We start from the raw sequence: 22279 nt of genomic DNA, 5'->3' as shown, positions 1-22279 counted from the left end.
CTTTGAATTTCTTTGAATTTGTATGCCACTTCTGGAAAATGCCCTTGTGTGCTAAAGCAGGACATGCTCAAATGGAACTCAGCATTTAAATTGAAGACCCACATACCCCTTCATTCATGTATCAGGAGTCCAACCCAGTAATAGCTTGTTCACTGGCTAACTTTGTACTAAAAGTAAAAAAGCTACAAAATGAGCTTTCCATCTTGTGGTTTTTATGAGCATCTTTATCTTGTGGATAACCTTTGTTCAATGGAGAGGCTTTCTGTATCAAATCATGAAAACACTGAAATATTTCTAAAAAATGCTTCCTTTATCAGTATTAACCAGTTTATACATTTACTGTTTGTTTTACTATTTAAAAGTTGTGATCTTACTTACCATTTATTTTAATTTTGACAATTACAGTCAGTAGGAGCAGAAAAACCAATGTTCCAAAAAATATACAAAATGGCAGCACCAAATTGTTTGTGATACTAGAAAATTAAGCAGAGAAAAGTACATATATTCAAATACACAATTTTTATCAATACATTTTTTAAAAATAAAAATCTTGTTTCTGATATACATACACTTCACAATGGATTAGTGAATACGTTTCTGCCTTACAGTCAGTTCTGTAGGGTTAGACTCTGAATTAGATTAAGGTTATATGAAAATATAATATTACAATACTTAGGAACTTGTATCATGCATATTATAATTGTAAATTATTGTTACCTGAATACACAGAATTATAAACAAAATGAAACTACACATACAGTCCTACTTTTTTACCTTGTGAATAAATCTTTATTTTTTATCCAACATTTCCTTAAACTATGATGAAATGTTCTCTTGAATTGGACAACTTCTTCCAGGAATCACATAAAGAAGTCCTACTTGTCTTGTGTCTTGTCTTAGTTTTTTTCTTCACTTTTGCATTCAAGTTTAAGTTCTATTTTTCACATGTAACTATCTACCCATCTTCTTCTAGGCTTTATATTAGAATAAAGACACAAAGGGGAAGTCACATATCCCAACAGCATCAGTTAAGAATATCAACTAATGTCTGACATTCGCCAGGATGTTTATCTCCTGCATTAGAATTCTTGATGCATTTTTATATCATTCACATTTTCTAGTGTATTTAACACCATTGTTCCTGTCTGGATAAAAAGCTCATGACTATACATGTTGATGCCCTACAATCTTCTGAATCATGGACTACCTGACCAACAGACTGCAGTTTGTGAGGCTAGGGGATTGTGCGTCAGAAATGGTAGTGTGTAATCCTGGAGCATCTCATCATCTTCTTGTTTACTCTTGACGCAAGAGATTTCCAGTATAATACCAGTGCTTTCCACCTACAGAAATTCTCAGATGACTCCTCCATTATGGGTTGCATTAATAATGGGTATGGGTCAGAGTACTAGAAGATTGTAGAGGGCTTCGTCTTGTAGTGCAGATAGAACCACCTGCAACTCAACGCCAAAAAGACATGGACATCTTGTATGCAAAAGACCCTCTGTGACCAGTCACCATACAGGAGTAGGGACGTAGATATATTGCTCTATGCTGTGGTCTCCTGGGAAAGCAACATGAGTTGCCAATGCCTGAACAAACTTGTCAGGGAAGCCTGCTTCATCACAGGGCAAACCCTGGACACATTGGAAGCTGTTGTGGAAAAGAGGATTTTGGCAAAACCAGATACCATCATGAAATATGTGTGTCATCCCCTCCAGGAGGTGCTCCTTTGGAGCACTTTTAGCGTCAGACAAATTTCAACATGGTGTGCTGAGTAGTGCCTCTGGGGATCCTTCTGCTTGCAGCTATCAAGCAACTAAATGCTTACTTCCAATGTCCCAAACTAAATACTTATACTCCAAGTTAATTTTACAATTTCTGCACAATGTACATTTATTTATTAGAGCATTAAAACAATCTGGATTAGAACAAACCATGTAGCCCTAAAGAGCTCACCTGTCCTTTCCATTTAATTCTTCCAAAATAAAGTCAAGTCTCGTTAGATTGATTGAACTATTTGTTCTGTTAGGCTGTATCTTGTTTATGTTTGTGCAATATACCCTTGGGACTAATAAAGTTCATGTAATCTAATACAAAATATCAAAGGAAAACAGTTATCCCTTGTGATTCGGGGTTAGGGGAGTAGGACACTCATAAATAAAAAAATCCTCAAATACATTATAGGCCCATGATTACTGCATATTCTAAGTTTATTGCACTCAATAAGATCCAAATGTTGTGAGATAGTGCAAAAGCAAATCATGAAGGCTAGGCTTCGTACAGGGCATGTTTCCGAAAACAATCAGTCTTAGTTCAGTCACAAATAAAATAATGAACGACAAAGGTAAAGAACAACTGAGCTTTGCAAGTGTTTCTCAAAGTTCTGTCCTAGTTGACATTTAACGAACAAGTTTAAGGTATCTCTTTGTTGGCTTTCCCAGCATCCATGTCAGAAAAGCATACGTTGATAACAGAAACATTGATCCCACATATTTCATGTGTCAGTTATATACATACTGTCACTGCACAAAAAGCACAAAGTAAAGGAATAAAATTTCAACTAATAGATAAAATAAATTTAATCTATTAGTAAAATCTATAAATTGCCACAATTTTTTTTTTTTTATCTCCTGTGTTAATACCTGAAGGAGTCTAGATAGCAAGACTGTGTCATGTGTAGGATTCAGTTGGTCACAAAATGTCTTTAAGTGGTCCATATGTCAGTTATGGGCCTACTCAATAGCAATCCATGTGCTTGAACATTCTGTTGCTGTTCTATGCATAGTCAACTTTTCAAGTCAGTATAATTAGAGATCCATGTCGCGATTACAGTATATTTTACAAATACTAGACTGCTAAGTGCCATGGGCAAAACAGTTGTCCCTATGTTCTTGCAGCTATAAAGAGTATCTGCTACTAGAAGGAGCCTGTAGCAGGTCTACTTAAATTGCACACAGCTCAGCAACCCCAGCAGTATTACACCATTGGGCAGATTCAGAGGACACAGGAATAAGGATAACTTAGTGGTCCCTTTAAAAAGGAGCCAGAAAGATGCAGAGAAGTTAATGACTATCTGTATACATTTGCTTCTACGCATCACACTCTATTGAATTCAGCTACAACCACCATGGATTAGTTTCATTCTGGATTTATGTGCTTGCCTTGTGCCTGCTTGTTCATGTAATTTCATCTGAGTTGGTAAACATCTTCATCTGAGGAGCACTCCCAACTCTACAGATCTTCACAAAGCAACTGGAACACGGTAGGACAAAACTTTCATAACATTACACAAAACTGTTCACTTGGCATCTCAATTCATTCTCACACCATCTACACCTGTTGTATGTAAGTGTTTTGGACTGTGGCATAAGTGTTGACTGTTTATCGCTCTAGTACTTAGTGTATTGTTAGGTTTCATTGTGTAGTGTTTGTAAATAATTATTGTTGTCTGGGAATTGGGGACGGCTTTTGCATACATGTTTTTAGTTTACTAATTGTTTTCATTTCCTTCATTATTTACTTAATATATGTGCTTATCTTTATTGTTTATCCATTCAATAAGCTTCTTTATCATTGTTTTTGTATGTGAGTGTATGCATGACAGGTGAAAGCTGGGTGTGATCCTAGTGTCTCCAAAGTAAAACAAGTATCATCGGACGGTATAAATCTTAGCATCCACGCCTACTGTTGCAGGCTGATACTTATTGTTGTGATATTCCACCAGGAAGGCTGTATTTGTGTAAGGTTTTAAGAGATACTGTCAGCATAAGCTTTTTTTTCATATAACCTCTAATGTGCACCAATCTCTATATTCACCAGTCTCATATGAATCTGTCCTTTCATGCCTTTTTTGCCTCCAGATATGAGGTGGAAAATACCTTTATTTTTTAGAAAATCTATATCCTTATTTGAGTTTATTCAAACTGACTTGTGAAATATTGATATTCACAAGCAGCAACATCATTCATTAGAAAGAATATTTCTGCAAAATTCACAAATAACACTCTGTTCAGAAGTAGGATTTGCTGGATGACCTTTATTAAACAAGAAGTGGGAAAATCTTTGAAGAAAAGATGACTAAGTTTTTGATTTGCTGACTCACACATGAGCATAGAAAGTTTAGAAATACTTAACTTCTGAAAGAGCCTATTCCATTAGCACGAGGTGCAGAGCAGGTTCCCACCATGAATATAAAGCCACACCATCAATGGACACATCCACTTACCTCAAGTGTGTTTAGTGTTGCCTGCAACACATTGGAATGGGAGAGGATAAACGGTGTGCTTGAGGAAAATCCACACAGTTACAAAAAGAACATTTAAACTTCACACATATCATTACTGCACGAGGATTCAATCTCAGGACTGAGAGATAACAGTGCTATTCACTTTTCCACTCTTTGTCCTCCACAACTTTAGAACGTTAAAAAATTCAAGTTAAAAATTTAAAAAGATTCTTACGAGTTCTCAGAAGTACTTGTAGTTTGCTTTTGTTCATTCAAAGCCGTACTGGTCACTGTGTTGTTTGTGGTCGTTACTTGCGTGGGTTTACCTAAAAATAAAAATAAATAAAAAAACACTGGTTGATAGCACTATTGATTTCAGGTTTTTGTGATTTATTACTGTAATATTATTTGCCATTCTGAGAAGCCAATATATGAGTGAGTTAGGGAGTGAGAGATGATCAAAAACTTACAAAACATGCTTCTCTTCTTAAATTCATTGGCCTGGGTATATCGGAACTAGAGTGTCCTTGGAAGAATTCTGGCTTAGAAGTAGTGAAAGTGAGAGTAGATGGTGTTGCCTATGACCAGAAGTGAGCAGTGTAAACTGAGCATGCAGCATGAAAGTGCTGGAAAGAGATCCAGAAAAATACAATAGATCATAGGAGCCAAATGGAAGGAGGAATTACGGTACAGATTGGAGCAGTCAGAGTGGTATTGGTGGGCTGCTGAGGAAGGAGAGGGACTCTTTTAAAGTACACATGAAGGAGCAAGGGTTGAGGCTACCAGAACAAGTTACATTAAAATGTTAGACAAATAATACGATAAGCAGATTACACAAAATGAAGATCTAATAAAATATTTAATTTTACAGTATAACCACTAAATGACAATTCTTAAAAGATATTGCAACATCAACATCAAATACTCAACAACAAAGGCAGGAATGCAATATAATATTAATAAATTTTCCATTTTTGTTCAACGAGTAAAGTGCTAAATCACATTGTGATTACTGTAAGTTGATAATGTCGATGACCACTCCAAAATAGCAAGACAAGTGAACAAGATGGGGGAATTGCTTAAGAGTTATATTACGACAAAATACTAAAGGAAAAAGTAAAAACAACTCAAGCTACCTCCATGTGTAGTATCTGTGGTGAAATATAATCTCAAATACCTTTGATTATTCTTTTTGTATTTAATATCTAAACATATTGTTTTCTTTGAAGGCCTATTCTTGCAGTTTTTGACATAAAGAAAGAAGTTGCTGATGACAAGACACACTCATGTGGACATCCACGCTCACACACACAGGATCAATTCATAGGTGGGAATTAAACTAATATTCTCATATTTGGAATGTGGCAGAAAGAATCAGAACCAAATGAAAAACTATGTGAACAAAGAGAAACTGGGTAAATGCAACAAAGACACTGACCAAGCCACAATCAAACCAAGGTCAATGAAACAGTTAGGCAGCAGTGCAACTGAGTGTCTGTCAAAGTATACTGTATGATGTGCTTACAGAAGCAAAATCATGGAAGGTTCAAAGGTTAAAAAAATAATTTTCTTATATCAGTGGTTCTCAAGCTGTGGGTCAGGCCCCCCTACGGGAGCACGAAGTAACAAAAAGGGGGGCGCGAAGATGTGAAAAAAAGAAAACAAGAATCAAAAATATGAAAAAAACATTTGTTGAAAGCAAAAAAAATAAAATTAAACTACATTCTAATACTAGAACAATAAATATAGAGTTAGATAAATGTCGATAAAAGTTAAGTAGGTATAATAAAATATGCATCTACATTTCAAAAAAATGTTGGGGCGCGATTAAAACTGTTATGAAAACTCGGGTCGCAAATACTTAAAGGTTCAGAAAGCAGCTGTCTTATATAATAAATCATTTTATTGGATTTGCAACCCACAACCTTGTCACACCGTATGTTACAAAACCGAATCTATTTTTCAGTTGGTCAGAACATTTGAACATTAGAACAATCTAGACATAAGCAAGCCATTCAGTACAACAAAGCTCGCCAGTCCTCTCCACTTAATTATTCTAAAAATACATTAAGTCGAGTTTTGAAAGTCCCTAACTTCTTACACGCCTAGCGCTACATGACAGCTTATTCTGTCTATGGTTCTCTGTGAGTAGTAATATGTCGGGCATGTTCTGTCAAAATTTAATCCAATTTGATTGATGAGATTAAACCCCGCCCCTTTTTAATTGAAGACCGGAAGTCCCGCCCCCACCAACCATCTGTTGTTTGTTGACCTTTGATGACCTTTATCCGGCCCCCTGTTGATTGATGACAGGAAGTCACCACCCCCACCCATCTGTTTGATGACCTTTAGCCCGCCATCTGTTTTCCCCAGGAAATTGTCAAGGGGCGATTTGATGGATGCCCCCACCCTTGAACCCCCGCCCCTGCTTGGCCACCTGCCCTGAACCATCTCGGTAGGGCAAGTCCAGACATGCCCAAGGGCTGCCTAGGCCCCTGCCACCCCCCTTGAACCCATCACCACCCCAACCACTTCCCAGCCCCCCTCTTCCTAAGACAAGCTCAGGCATGTTGCAGCCGGACCCTGTACAAGTTCAGGCATGTTCCTATCCATACCCAGACTGAATGGCCTGCCTAAGCCTCACCGGCAGCACATGATGTCTGGCCCCTCCACTTCCGAGGACATACACACACACATGCTCCAGTCGGACCGGTCTAACTTTTCGCCGTTCCTGTCAATATTGCTTTAGGTAAGAATCCTGGTATCTATGTAACAATTATTTTTAAAATACCTATCTATCTAATCGATGCTATATCATTTGTAAACCCCTTGTATTTTATCTAAGCCCACTTACAGGGCCAGCTTTTACCATCTCCGTGAAAATCCTTTCACAGAACAACAGCCGACATCCATCTCACAGACAGGCTCTGCGTTTAAAAACCTTCAACAGCGCACACAGAAACGAGATGACAGGACGCCTCTGCGCAGCCTGGCTTTTAGCAGCCCCTGCGCGCATCAGCGAGCTGGCCAGTGCCGAATCTCTACGCGTACATGCAGGCAAGGGCACGTAGTTCGAAGCACACAGAAAGGATCTCTCTCTCTCCTCTCTGTTCACACTGCCCCGGAGCGCAGCTAGAGCCGTCAGTCCAGGCCATATGCTCGGAGCCGTGTGTAAGTTCCCCTCATAACCTAACCCAGGCACGGGAGCGCGCATGCTTGTCAACAGCTGAGCGTAAACCACCCCCTTCTTCCATCCCCATGCGCTTAGCACGCAGCTAATTTTTTCCCCAAGACGGATGGATGTTTAAAAGTTAAAGGCTTTCATGATAACGTGTAAAACACGAGATAAATAGTTCGATATAAGCCCCTCATACACACACAGTTAAATAAGATGCAGCAGAACCCTTTTAAATTACGTTTGAGACGTCTAAATGCTATATGAATTAATATATTTATAATTTGTATTAAAATCGATCTAAAACAAACCCCTATTCTATCCATGTTAATCCTCCCCTCATGAAGAAATCCGGTTAGTTTTTTCTAAAAGTTTGAATGCCTTAGGGCTTTGGGGAATCATACTTCAGACGTTAGGACCGCTCAGGCCGTTTTATGACCCTTAACCTCGTGGTCGGAGCAAAACAGAATGCGTCTGTTTAATCAAATCTACGAGTTACAACGGAATCTATTAATCAAATTCCGGATAACCATTAACCTCGTGGCCGGATCAAAACTTTGGGAAAGGTGAAAAAGGTCTTACGGAGATACGTACAGATGTTTAAACAAATCTATTAAGCAAATTCCGGACTTTTTTAGCGTCCGCCGAAAGTTGTTGTATTTAGACACCGGACAAAGGCCATTACACATGGATGTCCGGTTAAAATGATGGGCAGCATTGTTTTACAGATTACCGGGCACATTTCAAAAAATACAGCTTTTTTGGGTATATAAATAAGTGTTCAGACCGGTCCATTACTCAGCAGGCCGTTAATACTGAAAGAGGAAACCGAATCTCGTCGGAAACATCAAGGATCACGGTATGGCATATTTTTGATTATTATATGCCAAACAAGTATGTTTTAGAAAACGGATGGATGAACCCTTATATTTTATCCTTACTATGAATAATTTCCACGTTTATTCTCAAGTGCGTGCACTCGTGTGTAGGCGCGTGTGCGCGTATAATATAAGATGCAGCATTTATTTCCATCTATCTGCGTGTACGACGATTAATGTACAAATTCATAGGACTGAAGCAAACAATATTAGCTTTTTCATACCGAAAAGGGCTTTACAATCAAGTAGTTTTGTCTCGGCGTCTGAAAATTCAAACAGAGCCTCTTCTCTGAGAATACTCAGGCATGGTTTAAAAGCGCAGGCCGGTTGTGTATCAGCGCTGGCGTAGTAAGGGTCAGTATTCTGAACTACGTACAGAAGGGTCCCGTTTGTGAAATGCGTACTCTTTCGAATCGGGCTTACTGTAGCAGGGGAATCTCTGCCCCGGGGTCTGCATGTTTTTAATAGTCTGGGATATCGAAACATTTTAACTTTATAAACTCTCATTTGTTACAACCGGTTGGAGACAGCCTCCAATGATGAACGGGATCCAGGAGCATATATCGAAGCGAATGCTTAATAGACATAAGGCAACTGTGTTTTCATTCATTTCGCTAAATGAAAAGTAATTATTTTAATACGGAATAGTAGCCCCCCAAAGGCCGGGTGATTTTAGACGTGTGAGTAATATAATTAAGTTATTTTTAAAAGTAATCCCACACTGCACAAGAGAGACAGATTCCACGTGTTTTAGGATTTGCTGCGGTCAGTGATGATTTTAACTTTTCCTTAGCTCATTTCTATAACATAGGAGCCTTTTGACAAAGGAAAACTCTGTAAATACACTTGTGCATTAAAACGGAGATTTAAGAAAGCAGGTTTCTACCTTAAGACAGATTACTCACCTTAACCCAGTTTTGTCGTGCATGTAAAAGCACTCACTGTTGTTACACTAGCACAAAATTGATATTTTCTGTCTACTCAAAAACTAAAATTATTTCTGTTAACACAGGTGATAACTGGAAAGCATTTTCACTATTTTTAATTAAAAGTTAAACAGAAAAGCTCAATTATGATTTTTGTTTTGTCATGCTAGGGTCCTAGGGTGACACTTGTTTTATATACTCTCTTATGTAGACCTTAACACATATTCTTACCAAAATAGTTCATCACTTCCCAATTCCTGTAACTTCAGGTAATTAGACAGAGCTCCATAACGGGCATGAGAAAAGTATTATAGGTCAAATACACAGTGCCATAAAACAAAAGCACTGAACGCCACACAACCTGGTATTGCTAGATGTTTTGTTACCTGGAAAAAACGAAACATTTCAGTAGCCACATAAAATGACCAGTTGCTTTAATAGAAAATAAAGCATCTTTGTAAAGGTCCAATTTTAAAACATAAGAAAATCCTTGTTTCCAAAGAGTTCTGCCCATTTTTTCCAACAGTTTTCTTGAATGATCTTTAGAATCATCATAGCCTTTCTGATTACATCCACCCAAACATAGCATATAGCTTTAATTTCTGTACTCCTTTAAATGATAAAAGCCAGTATAAAGCCCCTAAAGGAACTGGGTAGGAACTGGAGACATCTGATATCTTCTATCATATCTTTTTGCAACAGAGTTTTCATAAGAGTTTTAATCGCCCCTAACGTTTTTGAAAGTGGCCCTTACCAATAAAATGTCCTTTTTTAAATTAATGATATACCATAGATGCATATTTTATTCTAACTACTTAACTTTTATCTAACTCAATATTTATTTTCTAGTATCAGAATGTAGTTTAGTTATTTTGTTTTGGGTTCAATAGATGTATTTTCATATTTTTGATTCTTTTCTGTTTTCACATCTTCGCCCTAGGAATCCCCAGTTTGAGAACTACGGTTGTAGGAGATTATTTGTAAAACACTCTGTGGATTCAAGCTAAATTAGATTTCTTGGTTATTCAGTCGTCCATCGATTTTCATTTTGTTATAAATTGTATTTAGTCTCTATTTACTAAACATTTTATGTTGAATAGAAAATAGTTATCTTGTTCAGGTTTTAATTTAAAACCTGATTTTCATCAACAGGCTCTTTGGTACTCAGGATGCTTTGTATAAAAAAGTTTCAGAAATTTCTGTTAATGCTTGGTAACAGCCTCCATTTACATCAGTTATGAGCCCTGAAAAAAAGAATGGTTATAGTATGGTATAGGACCTGTACACTACAGTGTCCTTTGATGAATAGTTACATAATATTATGTGTTAACACAAGGGAAAAAAATTTTATTAAACTTTGGGTTTATTCTTTCTTTAGGTGTCCAGGTACTAGGACAGCTATCATTGAAAACTCTTCCCTCTGTTGGCAAAAGCACCTTTGTTTTAGCAGCATTCAGGGTGAAGGGGCTGTAAGTTTAAACTGTATTTCAAAGTCAACAAGTGTCCAATCTTCTTGAATACGAGTCAAGGACCAGGGTTTTGCAAGGATCACAGTCAAGGAGGTTAAGCTAGACATTATTATTCCCAAATGTAACAATGACTCATATTATACAAAGATAAATAGTAAAACTAAAATGTACAAATACTAAGTCACAGAGGAGATTAAAAACATATTAAGACTAGATCACATGGATATCACCCCAAGCTACAGCACACTACAACATAACCTCTGTTCTGAGTATATTATCAGCTAAACTGTCATCTATGTAGGCAGTTCCACTGGTTGAACGATTGAAAACATTATTTAAATCTAACTAGATGAGTATACGGAATTTGATCTTATCTTAAAGTCAGTTTGTGTTCCTCGATTCAGAAAACATTCAATATTGGAGTTTAGAATATGAACTAACGGTACTTAATGGTGAAAGGGCTTGTCAAAATAAATAAAGTTAATTGAAGTAAATAATTACATGAAAAAGTAGTTTAAGGGGATTAATGGGAAACTGCAATGTATAAAACAAATTGATAGGTGAAAACAGCTGAACAGAACAATAAAATTTTGAGCAGTAATCATCTGAATGTGTCTTGAGTTATTTAAAATAAACTAAAATATTAAATAGTAAGCCTGGATACCATTTAATGATCAGTTTAGTGTTAATTATACGGATCTATTAAAGGGTTATTAATGTTTAAACATGATTGGTGCATTTGGAAATACAATAGTTATAAGCTTTATTGAATCAGACCCCTGTTAATTTAACCGAAGGAGTATCCAACCCCTTTTTTTTTTAAAAAATTTTAAAAAATATAATAATTAAAAAAAGGGGGGCCCAAAAAAAATCGATTTTTAAAATTTTTTAAAAATAGCTGATTTGGGATTAAGCAAAAAAAGGGTTTTTGGGGGAAAGGGAAATCTATCTGTTTTTTTAAGGGCAAATGGGAAATTTGTTTTCCCCAAAAGGTTGGGCCAGTTGGACAGTTAAAATTTCCCCCGGGGGTTTTTTTTAAAAGGAAAAAAACTGGTTTTTTTTTTTAAACCCACACCTACCCAAAATTGGGTTTTTTTAAGGAAAACTTTCCCGCCAATGAACCCTTTAAAATTTTTAAAAGGGGTTTGGGCCATTATTTTCAAAATCTTTGCCCCCCTTTTTTTTTTCCCCTAAAAATTTTTAAAAACCCCCCCTTTAAATTTAAAGAAAAATTTTTTAAAATTTAAAAACAAAGGTTTTAAACCAAAAAACTTTAAAATTAAAAATTTTCCAACCCTTAAAAAATATTTAAAAAATTTAAAATTAAAAAAAGAAAAAAAGGGATTTCCGCAAATTTTTAGGTTATTGATTTTTGGGAACCATAAAATTAAAAAGGGCCTCAACCATTGGGCCCAAAACCCAAAAAAGTTCCCTTTTTAGGATTTTTGGGAAAGCCCCAAAAGTTAAAAAGGTTTTACAATCCCCTGAATGGTATTTTCCCGGGCGTCTGCCTTTTTTAAAACGTGAATTGGGGAAAAAAAGAAAAAATTTAAACAGCCCAAAACTTTTAAAGGGGTTTAGCCTCTTCAAAAACCACGGGGTTTCTGGGTGGGGTTATCCTTTAATCCCTCCCGGTAAAGTCCACCGTTTTTACAAGGCCATCAAACTCTTTTAACGCTTTAAAATTTTACCCGGGGGCCCTTTTTTTAAAACCAGGGCTCATAATTTTCCGGGAAAACCAACACTCCCTGTACCTGACCCGGCCTTTTTCCGGCCTGGGAAGGCTTTCCCTACGCGGGACCCGGAATATTGTGGGAAAAAGCCCCCCCCCCGGAAAAACCCCCTAATTCACCCTGGGTGGTACAAATCCGGGGGTTGTTGGTAGTTTAAAAAATGAAAAGGGTTTTCCCACAGGGTTTGGGGGGGGGTTTTTAAAAGGGCCCCCCCAGGTTTCCGGGGTTTGGGGTTTTTGGGGAAAACATTTTCGGGAACCAAAAAAGGGGTTTGTCAAAAAGTTTGAAAAAGTTTTTTTAAACGACAAATCCGGGCCTTCCCAAAAATTTTAAAAATACCCCCCCTATGGGTTTTTGCAAACTTTTTTTTGCTTTATTTTTTAAATTATTTTCATAAAAAAACCCAAATAAGGAGTAATAAAATTAAAAAAAATCAGACTTGTTATTTTAAAACCCCATTTTTATTTTTATTTTTTGGGTTTCCAAAAAAGAAAAATTTCCCCCGGGAAAAAAAAAAAGGGATTTTTCCCCTTAACAGAAAGGGGACAAGGGGGGTTTTAAAAAACCCTTTTTTTTCGAACATGGGTTTCCCAAGGCCAATTTTAAAAATATCATTTTTTAAAAATTTTTTTTTTAAAATATGTTAATTTACCAGGGGTTCTTTAAAAATTTAAAAAAAAAAATTTGTTATGTTTTTGTCAAACCTTTGGTTTTTTGAGCAGTTCGATTCAAAGTTTAATAGTTGGCCTAAAAAGAAGATAGAAGGATGGTTTTGCATACAGTGTCCTTTTTATAATTTTTTTGTAAAGTAATTATCTTTACCTTAGGAGTCCAGGTACATGGACAGAAATTGCAATCTTCCCTCGTTTGGAAATCCCTTTGTTTTACAGATCAGGTGAAGGGCGGAGTTTAAACTGTGATTCAAGAGTCCAGTGTCTGCACTCTTGAATCACGAGTAAGGACCAGGGTTTGCAGGATCAAGTCAAGGGCAGAGTTAAGCTAGACATTATTATTCCAAAATGTAACAATGACTCGACTATAAATATAAGATAGTAAAAAACTAAAATGTACGAATACTAAGTCACAGAGGAGATTAAAAACATATTAAGACTAGATCAACAGGATCACCCCAAACACAGCCACTACAACATAACCTCGTGTTCTGCGAATATATATCACTAAACTGTCATCTATGTAGGCAGTTCCACTGGGTTTCCACCGAGTTGGGAAAACATTATTTAACATCTGCTAGTATGAGGCTGATTAACATGAGCCGACTATTGTTAGAATCTTATCTGAACTAAAAGTCAGGTTTGTGTTCCTCTGATTCGGAAGAACATTCAATATTGGAGTTTAGAATATGAACTAGACTGGTAGTCTTAATGGTGAAGGACTTTGTGCAAAATAAATAAAAGTTAATTATGAGTAACAATTACATGAAAAGTGAGTTATAAAGGTTATTTACAATTTGAAAAACTGCTGTGATGTATAAAAAACAACATTGATAGGTGAGAAAATCAGCATGAACAGAAACCTTTTGAAATAAATAATAAGCTTTTTGACATCAATCTGGAATAGTCTGAATGTATCTTAAAGTTCATTTAAATAAACTTAAAAAAATTTAAATATAAGCCTGAAAAACACAGAATAATTTAATGATGTCAGTTTTAGTGTTAATATTATACCGGATCTTTTATAAGGATTATTTAATTTAGTTATAAACAAAATGATTGGGTGCATTTGTTTAAATTAACAATAGTTTATACAGCTTTAGAATTAGAATGCAAGACAACCTATGCATAATAACAAATGTTGCCGATTAGGAGTATCTCAGATTTTGTTTTATTTTAACCTTTTGACAGGAAGTATACCACCTATTTGAAAATGAACGGGCCCGACATGCTAACAAAATAGATATAATCGAAGATATTTTAGAAATATGGCCCCTTAACCTATGATTCTGATTCTGGTTTTCCCTTAATTGTCAAACATCCTGAGGGGCCTTGGATCTTGTAAGGGAAAGTGCCAAAGACTTATAATCTGTATTCTTTAAAGGTCAATAGGGCGGAGATCTAGCGCCTTTTCCACAGGGGACCAGTCATGGACATGTTCAAAAATTCACCTGGGGTTTTTTCAAAAAAAGGGACAATTTGGGGCGTGTTTTTTGTATTCTCTTTTCTGTATTCTTTCAAATGACCATCCCCCGAGACCTTGGGTTTTATGCAAGTACTTTTTCACAGCCCCGAATAAAGACCTCATAAAAATGCTTTTTCCAAAAGGCCTAGTCAGGCCGATGGGGTGAGTCCCCAAAAGTTTTTCCCCCAAAAGCGGCCTGGATTTGTGGGCTATAAAAACTTTTCAATGAACCTCCTTTTGGGGTTGAAAGAAATTGGGGTTTAAAATTTTAAAAAATCAAATGGTACTTTTTTCATTTTAAAAAACAATATTAAAATTGAAGAGGTTTAACCCTTCAAAACATATTACAACAAAAAAGGGTGTTTAAAAAGCAGACAAAAACTGGTGATCTCCCCGGTACATTCATTCGACACTTCACCCTTTGATTTTCCGGGTGATACCTATAAAACCTTAAAAGGTCCATCAGACCTTGGTCCATAAAAGGGCGTTAAGAAAAGCCCGGCTATTTCGGGTATTTTGAGTAAGTAAAAGCGTCCATTTTTAAAGGCTTGTACAATACTCCTGAATAGAATGTTCATTTTCCGTTGACGCACTTTGCGGGTTCTGGTGAAAAAGTAGAAAGATTTTGGGAGCCCCAAAGATTTTTGACCAGGACCCTGGCGGTCACTGTCAAACGAACCGCGGGCTGTGTCTGGCTGGGTTGTCTTTAAACATCCTGCCGGTCTTTTAGATCCTACGTTATTATATCAAGGATAATCTGAACAGTTCAGAGCTTGAAATTCAATCAGGGTCGTCAGTTTTTAAGGCCATTCGCATAATCCATCCTTGGGTGATAGTTCCAAACTGCACCTTAATTCATACTCTTCTTTTGCGGATGCTATCTCACCCTGCTAGGACCTGGAACATCATTAGTAGATACAATGTCATCTGCAGTCCCAAAAGATGCAATTATTTCAAAGGTTTCTTTTCATGCTGGTTCCTAACTTCAATGTTTTATACTCAAGCAGTTTCAAGATAAGACTGGCTAAAAGCTCCAGCATTTTAAGTAATTACTTAGTTAATAACTTATATATCAGGCAGAGTGCTCCATTAGACTCAGCTATTCAGGTGCAGCGAGATTTGATTGTCTTCCGGATCAAGGAACACGTAAAATTTTTGATCAGATAATCCAGGTTTGGGCCAAGTCTTTAAACGAGCATCCCACCAATTGCTAATGCCACCTTCTTCAAAGTTTTATGGAGTCCTTTGCATGATGTACATTTCTGAAAAAATCCAGCGAGTTATGTATGTGATGTAGTTGAATACCATTGAACGGGCTAACTTGTTTAATCTCCAAACTTAGTATAATTTGTTTTAACTATTTATTTTGTATATGGCGACATTGTTACATTTGAATAAAATGTCTAGACTAACTCTCCCATTTCAGTGATCCATGCAAAACCCTGGTCCTTTTGACTCATTCGAAGATCAGGCATTGTTGACTCTGAAATCACAGTTAAACTTGTCATCTCCGATGCTGCTAAAACAAAGCGGTGCTTTTTAAAACAGAGGAAAGAGTTTTCAATGATATCCATGTCACCTGACTACCTAAAAAACAAACCCCAAAGTTTTAATAAATTTAATCTGTTGTTCAACTATATATATTAATAACTTATAAATATTTCCATCCTGATTTGTCTAACTGTCAGCATAAGCCTCTATCAATCAGCTAGTGTACAGGCTCCTATACCATCTAAACATTTCTATTTAGGCCTAACTTTATGTAAATGAAGGCTGTTACCAGCTAACAGAAATTTCTGAAACTTTGTATTATACAAAGATCCTGAGTACCAAAGAGCCTGTTGATGAAATGGTTTTAAATAAACCTGAACAAGATAATATTTTATAATACAAATGTTTAGTAAATAGAGATAAATACAATTTATAACAAAATGGAACACGATGACGATGAATAAAGAAATCTATTTAGCTTAAAAACAGAGTGTTTTACAAAACCCACAACCGTAGTTCTCAAATGGGATGGCCCCTAGGGCGCAAGAGTGAAACAGAAAAAGAATCAAAATATGAAAATTAATAAAACCCAAAAAAAATAACTTAAACTACATTCTGATACTGAAAATAAAATTGAGTTAGATAAAAGCTGTAGTTAAAAATAATATCAGCTATGGTATATATTAATTTAAAAAAGGACATATTGGTATTGTGGCCATTCAAAAACTTAGAAGCGCGATTAAAACTCTTGAAAACTCTGTTCAGAAAAAGATATGATAAAGAAATATTTATTTCCTTTATTTTTATACCGGTTTTAAATTAGAGCAAAAAAGTAAATTTGGGATTTAAAAGAAAGCAATTTTCAAATAAAAAATTTAAAAATTTTAAAAATTTTGAAAAAGTAGTTAAAAAAAAATTTTGTTAATATTTTAAAACAAATTGGTTGCTTTTTTTTAATTTAATTAAAAATTTAAATTTTAAAGATATGTTTAAAAAATATAATTTTATAAAGAAATTCCCTTTGTTATGTATAAAGTTTTTTAAAGAACGAAATAAAAATTGATTCTAAAGGTTTAATTTTAAATTTCCCCTTTAATGCAAAAGTTTTAAATTTCCTTTTAAATTTTTTTTAAAATATAGAAATATTTTTAAAAAATCAAAAAAATTTTTTTCTTTTTGGAAGATTTTTTTAAAAAAATTATATTTATAGTAAAAACCAAATGGTTTATTTTTAATAAATTTTTCATTAAAATGAATTTGAACTTGAAATCCCTTAGTCTAAATTCCGGGATTCGGCCCTTTTCATTGGGTGTCTAACGGTTGAAATATGGTTTTAATTTAAAATATTTAATAATTTTAAAAAACCTCAAAAGGCATTCCCAACATACTGTTAAAATTTCAATTCCGGGGCCTTATTATTTAATAAAATTTTATTCTGCAGGTATACACACCCCCCCTTAAAACCATGCTGAATATTTCAGAGAAAAGGTTCGTTTGAATTTTCCTGCGCCGAGACAAAACTACTGATTGTAAACCTTTTATGAAAAACTTAATATTTTTTTTCAGTCCTAGAATTTGTACTTTCCGACACACAGATAGATGGAAATAAATCCCTCATCTTATATTACACCACATCGCTCGGGCCTCACATGAGAAAAACATGAATTATTCATAGTAAGATAAAATATAAGGGTCATCCATCGTTTAAAACATACTTTTTTGGGCGCATATAATAATCAAAAATATCCATACCAGCTGTGTTCCGACAGATGGTTTCCTTTTCAGTATTAACGGCCTGCTGAGTAATGGCGTCTGAAATTTTTATATACCCAAAAGCTGTATTATTTAAAATTTCCGTAATCTGTAATAACAGATGCTTGCCTCATTTAACGGACATCCGTAAGGGCCCTTTTTGCCCGGGTGTCTAAATCAACAACTTTCGCTGGACGCTAAAAAGTGGATTTGCTTAATGTTTGTTTAAACATCTGACGTATCTCGTAAGACCTTTCTTCACCTTCCAAAGTTTTGATCCAGGCACGAGGTTAATGGTTATCTGAATTTGATTAATAGATTCCGTTGTAACTCGTAGATTTGATTAAACAGACACATTCTGTTTTGCTCCACACGGTTAAGGGTCATAAACGGCCTGGCGGCCCTAACGTCTGAAGTATGATTCCCCAAAGCCCTAAGGCATTCAACTTTTAGAAAAACTAACCGGTTTCTTCATGAGGGAGGATTAACATGGATAGAATAGGGGTTAGTTTTAGATCGATTTTAATACAAATTATAAATATATTAATTCATATATAAATTTAGGACGTCTCAAGCGTAATTTAAAAGGGTTCTGTTGCATCTTATTTAACTGTGTGTGTATGAGGGCTTATATCGAATCATTTATCTCAGTGTTTTCCGTTATCATGAAAGCCAACTTTTAAACATCCATCCGTCTTGGGGAAAAATTTAGCGTGCTAAGCGCATGGGGATGGAAGAAGGGGTGGTTTACGCTCAGCTGTTGAGAAGCATGCACGCTCCGGCTCTGGGTTAGGTTATGAGGAACTTACACACGGCTCCGAGCATAGGCCTGGACTGGCGGCTCTGGCTGCGCTCGGGCAGTGTGAACAGAGAGGAGAGAGAGATCTTTCTGGTGCTCGAGACTACGTGCCCTTGCCTGCATGTACGCGCAGAGAGCCGGCACTGGCCAGTTCGCTGAGCGCCAGAGGGAAGCTGTCTGATCTGTTAGAAGAGAGAGCCGGACAGCTTGTATTTCAGTGTGCTTTGAACTAAAGGCACAAGCTGCGGGGCTGCTAAAGGCCAGGCTGCGAGGCGTCCCTGTCATCTCGTTTCTGTGCGCTGTTGAAGCTTTTAAACGCAGACCCGCCTGAGATGATGTCGGCTGTTGTTCTGTGAAAGGATTTTCATGAAGATGGTAAAGCTGGCCCTATAAGTGGGCTTAGATAAAATACAAAGGGTTTACAAATGATATAGCATTGATTAAATGAGATTTTTAAAATAATTGTTACATAGATACCAGGATTCTTACCTAAAGCAATATTGACAGGAGCGGCGAAAAGTTAGACCGGTCCGACCGGAGCATGTGTGTGTGTGTATGTCCTCAAGTGGAGGGGCCAGACATCATGTGCTGCCTATCGGTGAGGCTTAGGCGGCCATTCAGTCTGGGTATGGATAGGAACATGCCTGAACTTACAGGGTCCGGCTGCAACATGCCTGGTTGTCTTAGGAAGAGGGCTGGGAAGTGGTTGGGGTGGTGATGGGTTCAAGGGGCGGCGGGGCCTAGGCAGCCCTTGGAGTCTGGACTTGCCCTACGCGATGGTTCAGGCAGGTGGCCAAGCAGGGGCCGGGGTTCAAGGGTGGGGGCATCCATCATCGCCCCTTGACAGTTTCCTGGGAAAACAGATGGCTTGGGCTAAAGGTCATCAAACAGAGATGGGTGGGGTGGTGGGGGGCTCAAGGAGGGTGGGGCATCCATCAAATTACCCCTTGACAGTTTCCTGGGAAAACAGATGGCCCTAAAGGTCATCAAAGTCAACAAACAACAGATGGTGGGGGGTGGTGACTTCCACATCAATCAACAGGGGCTGGATAAAGGTCATCAAAGGTCAACAAACAACAGATGGTTGTGGGGCGGACTTCCGGGTCTTTAATTAAAAGGGCGGGTTTAATCTCATCAATCAAATTGATTAAATTTTTGACAGAACATGCCTGGATATATTACTACTTCTGTGTAAAGAAAAACTTCCTGTTTGTGTAAAATTTACCCTTAACATGTTTTCAACTGTGTCCCCATGTTCTTGATGAACCTATTTTAAAATAATAGTCTAGGATCCACTGTACTAATTCCCTTTAAATTATTAAAAACTTCAGTCAAGTCCTCTCTTAATCTGGTATCCTTCAATAGCAGGCGCTGTAATTAGGGTGTTGGGAGCTTCAAAAGGGTGACCTCAATTGGCGCAGCTTAATAAAGGCATATCGAAAATAGTTAAGGCGAAGCTTCAAAAGAGCGCACCTCGACAGCTTGAGTGAATAAAGCGCAAACGCATAAAATTATTACAGAAAATGTATTAGATAAAGGCAATGATTGAGCATATAAAAAGGCGAAAGGAAGAATATTAAAACATCCGATTCATTTATGCATGAACATTGTTCATGATATCTTGACTAATAATCCATTTTTGGTATGGCAGCGTAGACAACATTTTCCAATCCTATATTCAGTGCATTTCCAGATGTGTTTCCGCTGATAGTTTTCTCCTTTCTGAATGTGCAGCCTTTGACTACGAGTAGATCTGCACCTTCACATATTCCAGAGCCATTTGAACTAAATTATCTATGAACGCCTTTAATCTTTTCTCCTAATTCATCCCCTTTAACCCTGCAATCAGCCTAGTTGCTCTTTTCTGGACATTTTCTAGCACTGCTATTTCCTCTTTTGTAGCCTGAAGACCAAAACCACACACAGTACCCCAGATGAGGCCTCACCAGTGCGTTATGAAGCTTCAGCCTAATGGTCAGATAATGAAGTTAACTCATTATTTTAGAACTTTTTTTCCTGTCATCATCTCTTTCCTATATAACCTTTTGATGACTAAAACATTTATAATCTGATCTCACATTTTAGCATATTAATGCATTTTGAATTTTAAATGACTGCCTTGAGTTTCTACTTTCTAGAGGTTTACACCTACCAGTGCAAAAAGTCAAAGGTCACGCTATAGGAAACATATAATATTCAATATCTGTTAAAAGAAAAACTTGTTCACTTCTTTTGAACTTTGACTAATCAATTAAAAACAAAAATCATTAAAAACTTGATGCCTCTATGGCACAAAATGACTGTTCTGTAATAACTTTCCTTGGGGTTTAAGAAACAATCGATAATGTTAAATTTAATAAAAGATTAAGCTCCTTTGTCAAACTGTTTCAAATGATTTTCTCACCTTGATTGACTTGGAGATACACTCCAAAATATTCAGCACTATCTACACCGGTCTTAATGGCACAGTAGTACTGCCCTGTGTCATCTCTCTCTGAGCCCAGTCATTGTAACTGTGAAATCTCTTTGAGTCTTGTCATCTGTGATGGAGATTCTGTCATTGCTTTTGTTTTATCTGTCTCTACCAGAGTTAAACAGGTATACAAATCACTGAAACTGCACCAGAACTTCATATTCCATGTATATTGCAAACTGTAGTAGGCACTTGATGATGACAAATTCCTGAATGACTTCAGTTACCAATGATGGCCATTAGAGATTCTGAACCATCTGCATAAAAAAAACCAAAAATAAATTAATAAATAATAAAGGTGAAATTTTGACGAAAGTAAATGTTACACTAAAGATATGATTGCATTATCAATGAAGGTAATAACATACTCTATAATATTAAAATTATTTTCATTTGCAAAATCTAATAAGAAACGGAAGGATAAGAATCAAATTTGGTCAGTTCCTATACACAGAAATCACTGCAAAAGAAACATTATATTAAACAAGTATTTCATCTTGTAAAAATAGTAAAGTTATTAGAGATTTTGCATCAGATCAATAACTGCAAAGCACTGCCCTCTTCTCTCATTTTGGTTAGCTCAGAGGAGTGCACCAAAACAAAAGTTCAGACACAAATTCCTTTTCCAAACATTATTTAATCAACCAGAAAGAAATCCAAATAAGAAAACTTCTAGTCGTCTGTTTTTCATCAGGAAAGACGTGTGGTGGGACAGTGAACTTAATGAAGTCACACAGGTGTCAAGTAAGATTTCACTCATGCTTTTGTCTTCACTTTAGAGCATCTGGGTGTTGTAAATATTTCTCAGTTTTATCAAATCCAGAGTTGAAGGTACTGTGTCTACTGAAAAGATGATGAAATAGCTCAAAAAGGACCTTAAGTATATATTAAACATACACTAACTATGGAAATGCTAGTCAACAAAAAAAGTACAGTAAGCAGCAAAATGTGACTCCGTGTTTGTGTAGGGCAGCAAAGACCTAGGCGGGAAATATGAACTGCCAGGGACAATTTGCTACTATGCTAGTGTTGGGAAGTGTGCCACCATTAAGTGACTTGGTCTTTATGAATACTGAGTTCCCTGGAAGACCTAGAGATCGGATCACCCAGGAAGAAATGCGAGAAAGGAAACAGCACATGAAAGGAAACAAAGGGCAGGAAACTCAGAAGGATGTGCAATTCTTCTTGACCACCAAAGTCTGATAAGAGAACAAAGACC

General features: G+C 36.5%; 1 long non-coding RNA gene across 1 annotated transcript; it reads right to left on the bottom strand.

Annotated features, from left to right (window-relative positions):
• Nucleotides 1-378: 378 nt before the first annotated feature.
• LOC120522820 lies at nucleotides 379-21077 on the bottom strand. The gene is made up of 3 exons (XR_005632520.1): nucleotides 20992-21077; nucleotides 4464-4554; nucleotides 379-473 (listed from the first exon to the last, which is right to left on the bottom strand). It is a non-coding gene; the product is annotated as an uncharacterized LOC120522820 (long non-coding RNA).
• Nucleotides 21078-22279: the final 1202 nt, after the last annotated feature.

This window comes from Polypterus senegalus, unplaced genomic scaffold (genome assembly GCF_016835505.1).
Source record: "Polypterus senegalus isolate Bchr_013 unplaced genomic scaffold, ASM1683550v1 scaffold_264, whole genome shotgun sequence".
NCBI classification, from domain to species: Eukaryota; Metazoa; Chordata; class Cladistia; order Polypteriformes; family Polypteridae; genus Polypterus; species Polypterus senegalus.
The sequence above is the reverse complement of the archived record's forward strand: the minus strand, read 5'-3'. Positions and strand labels throughout refer to the sequence as shown.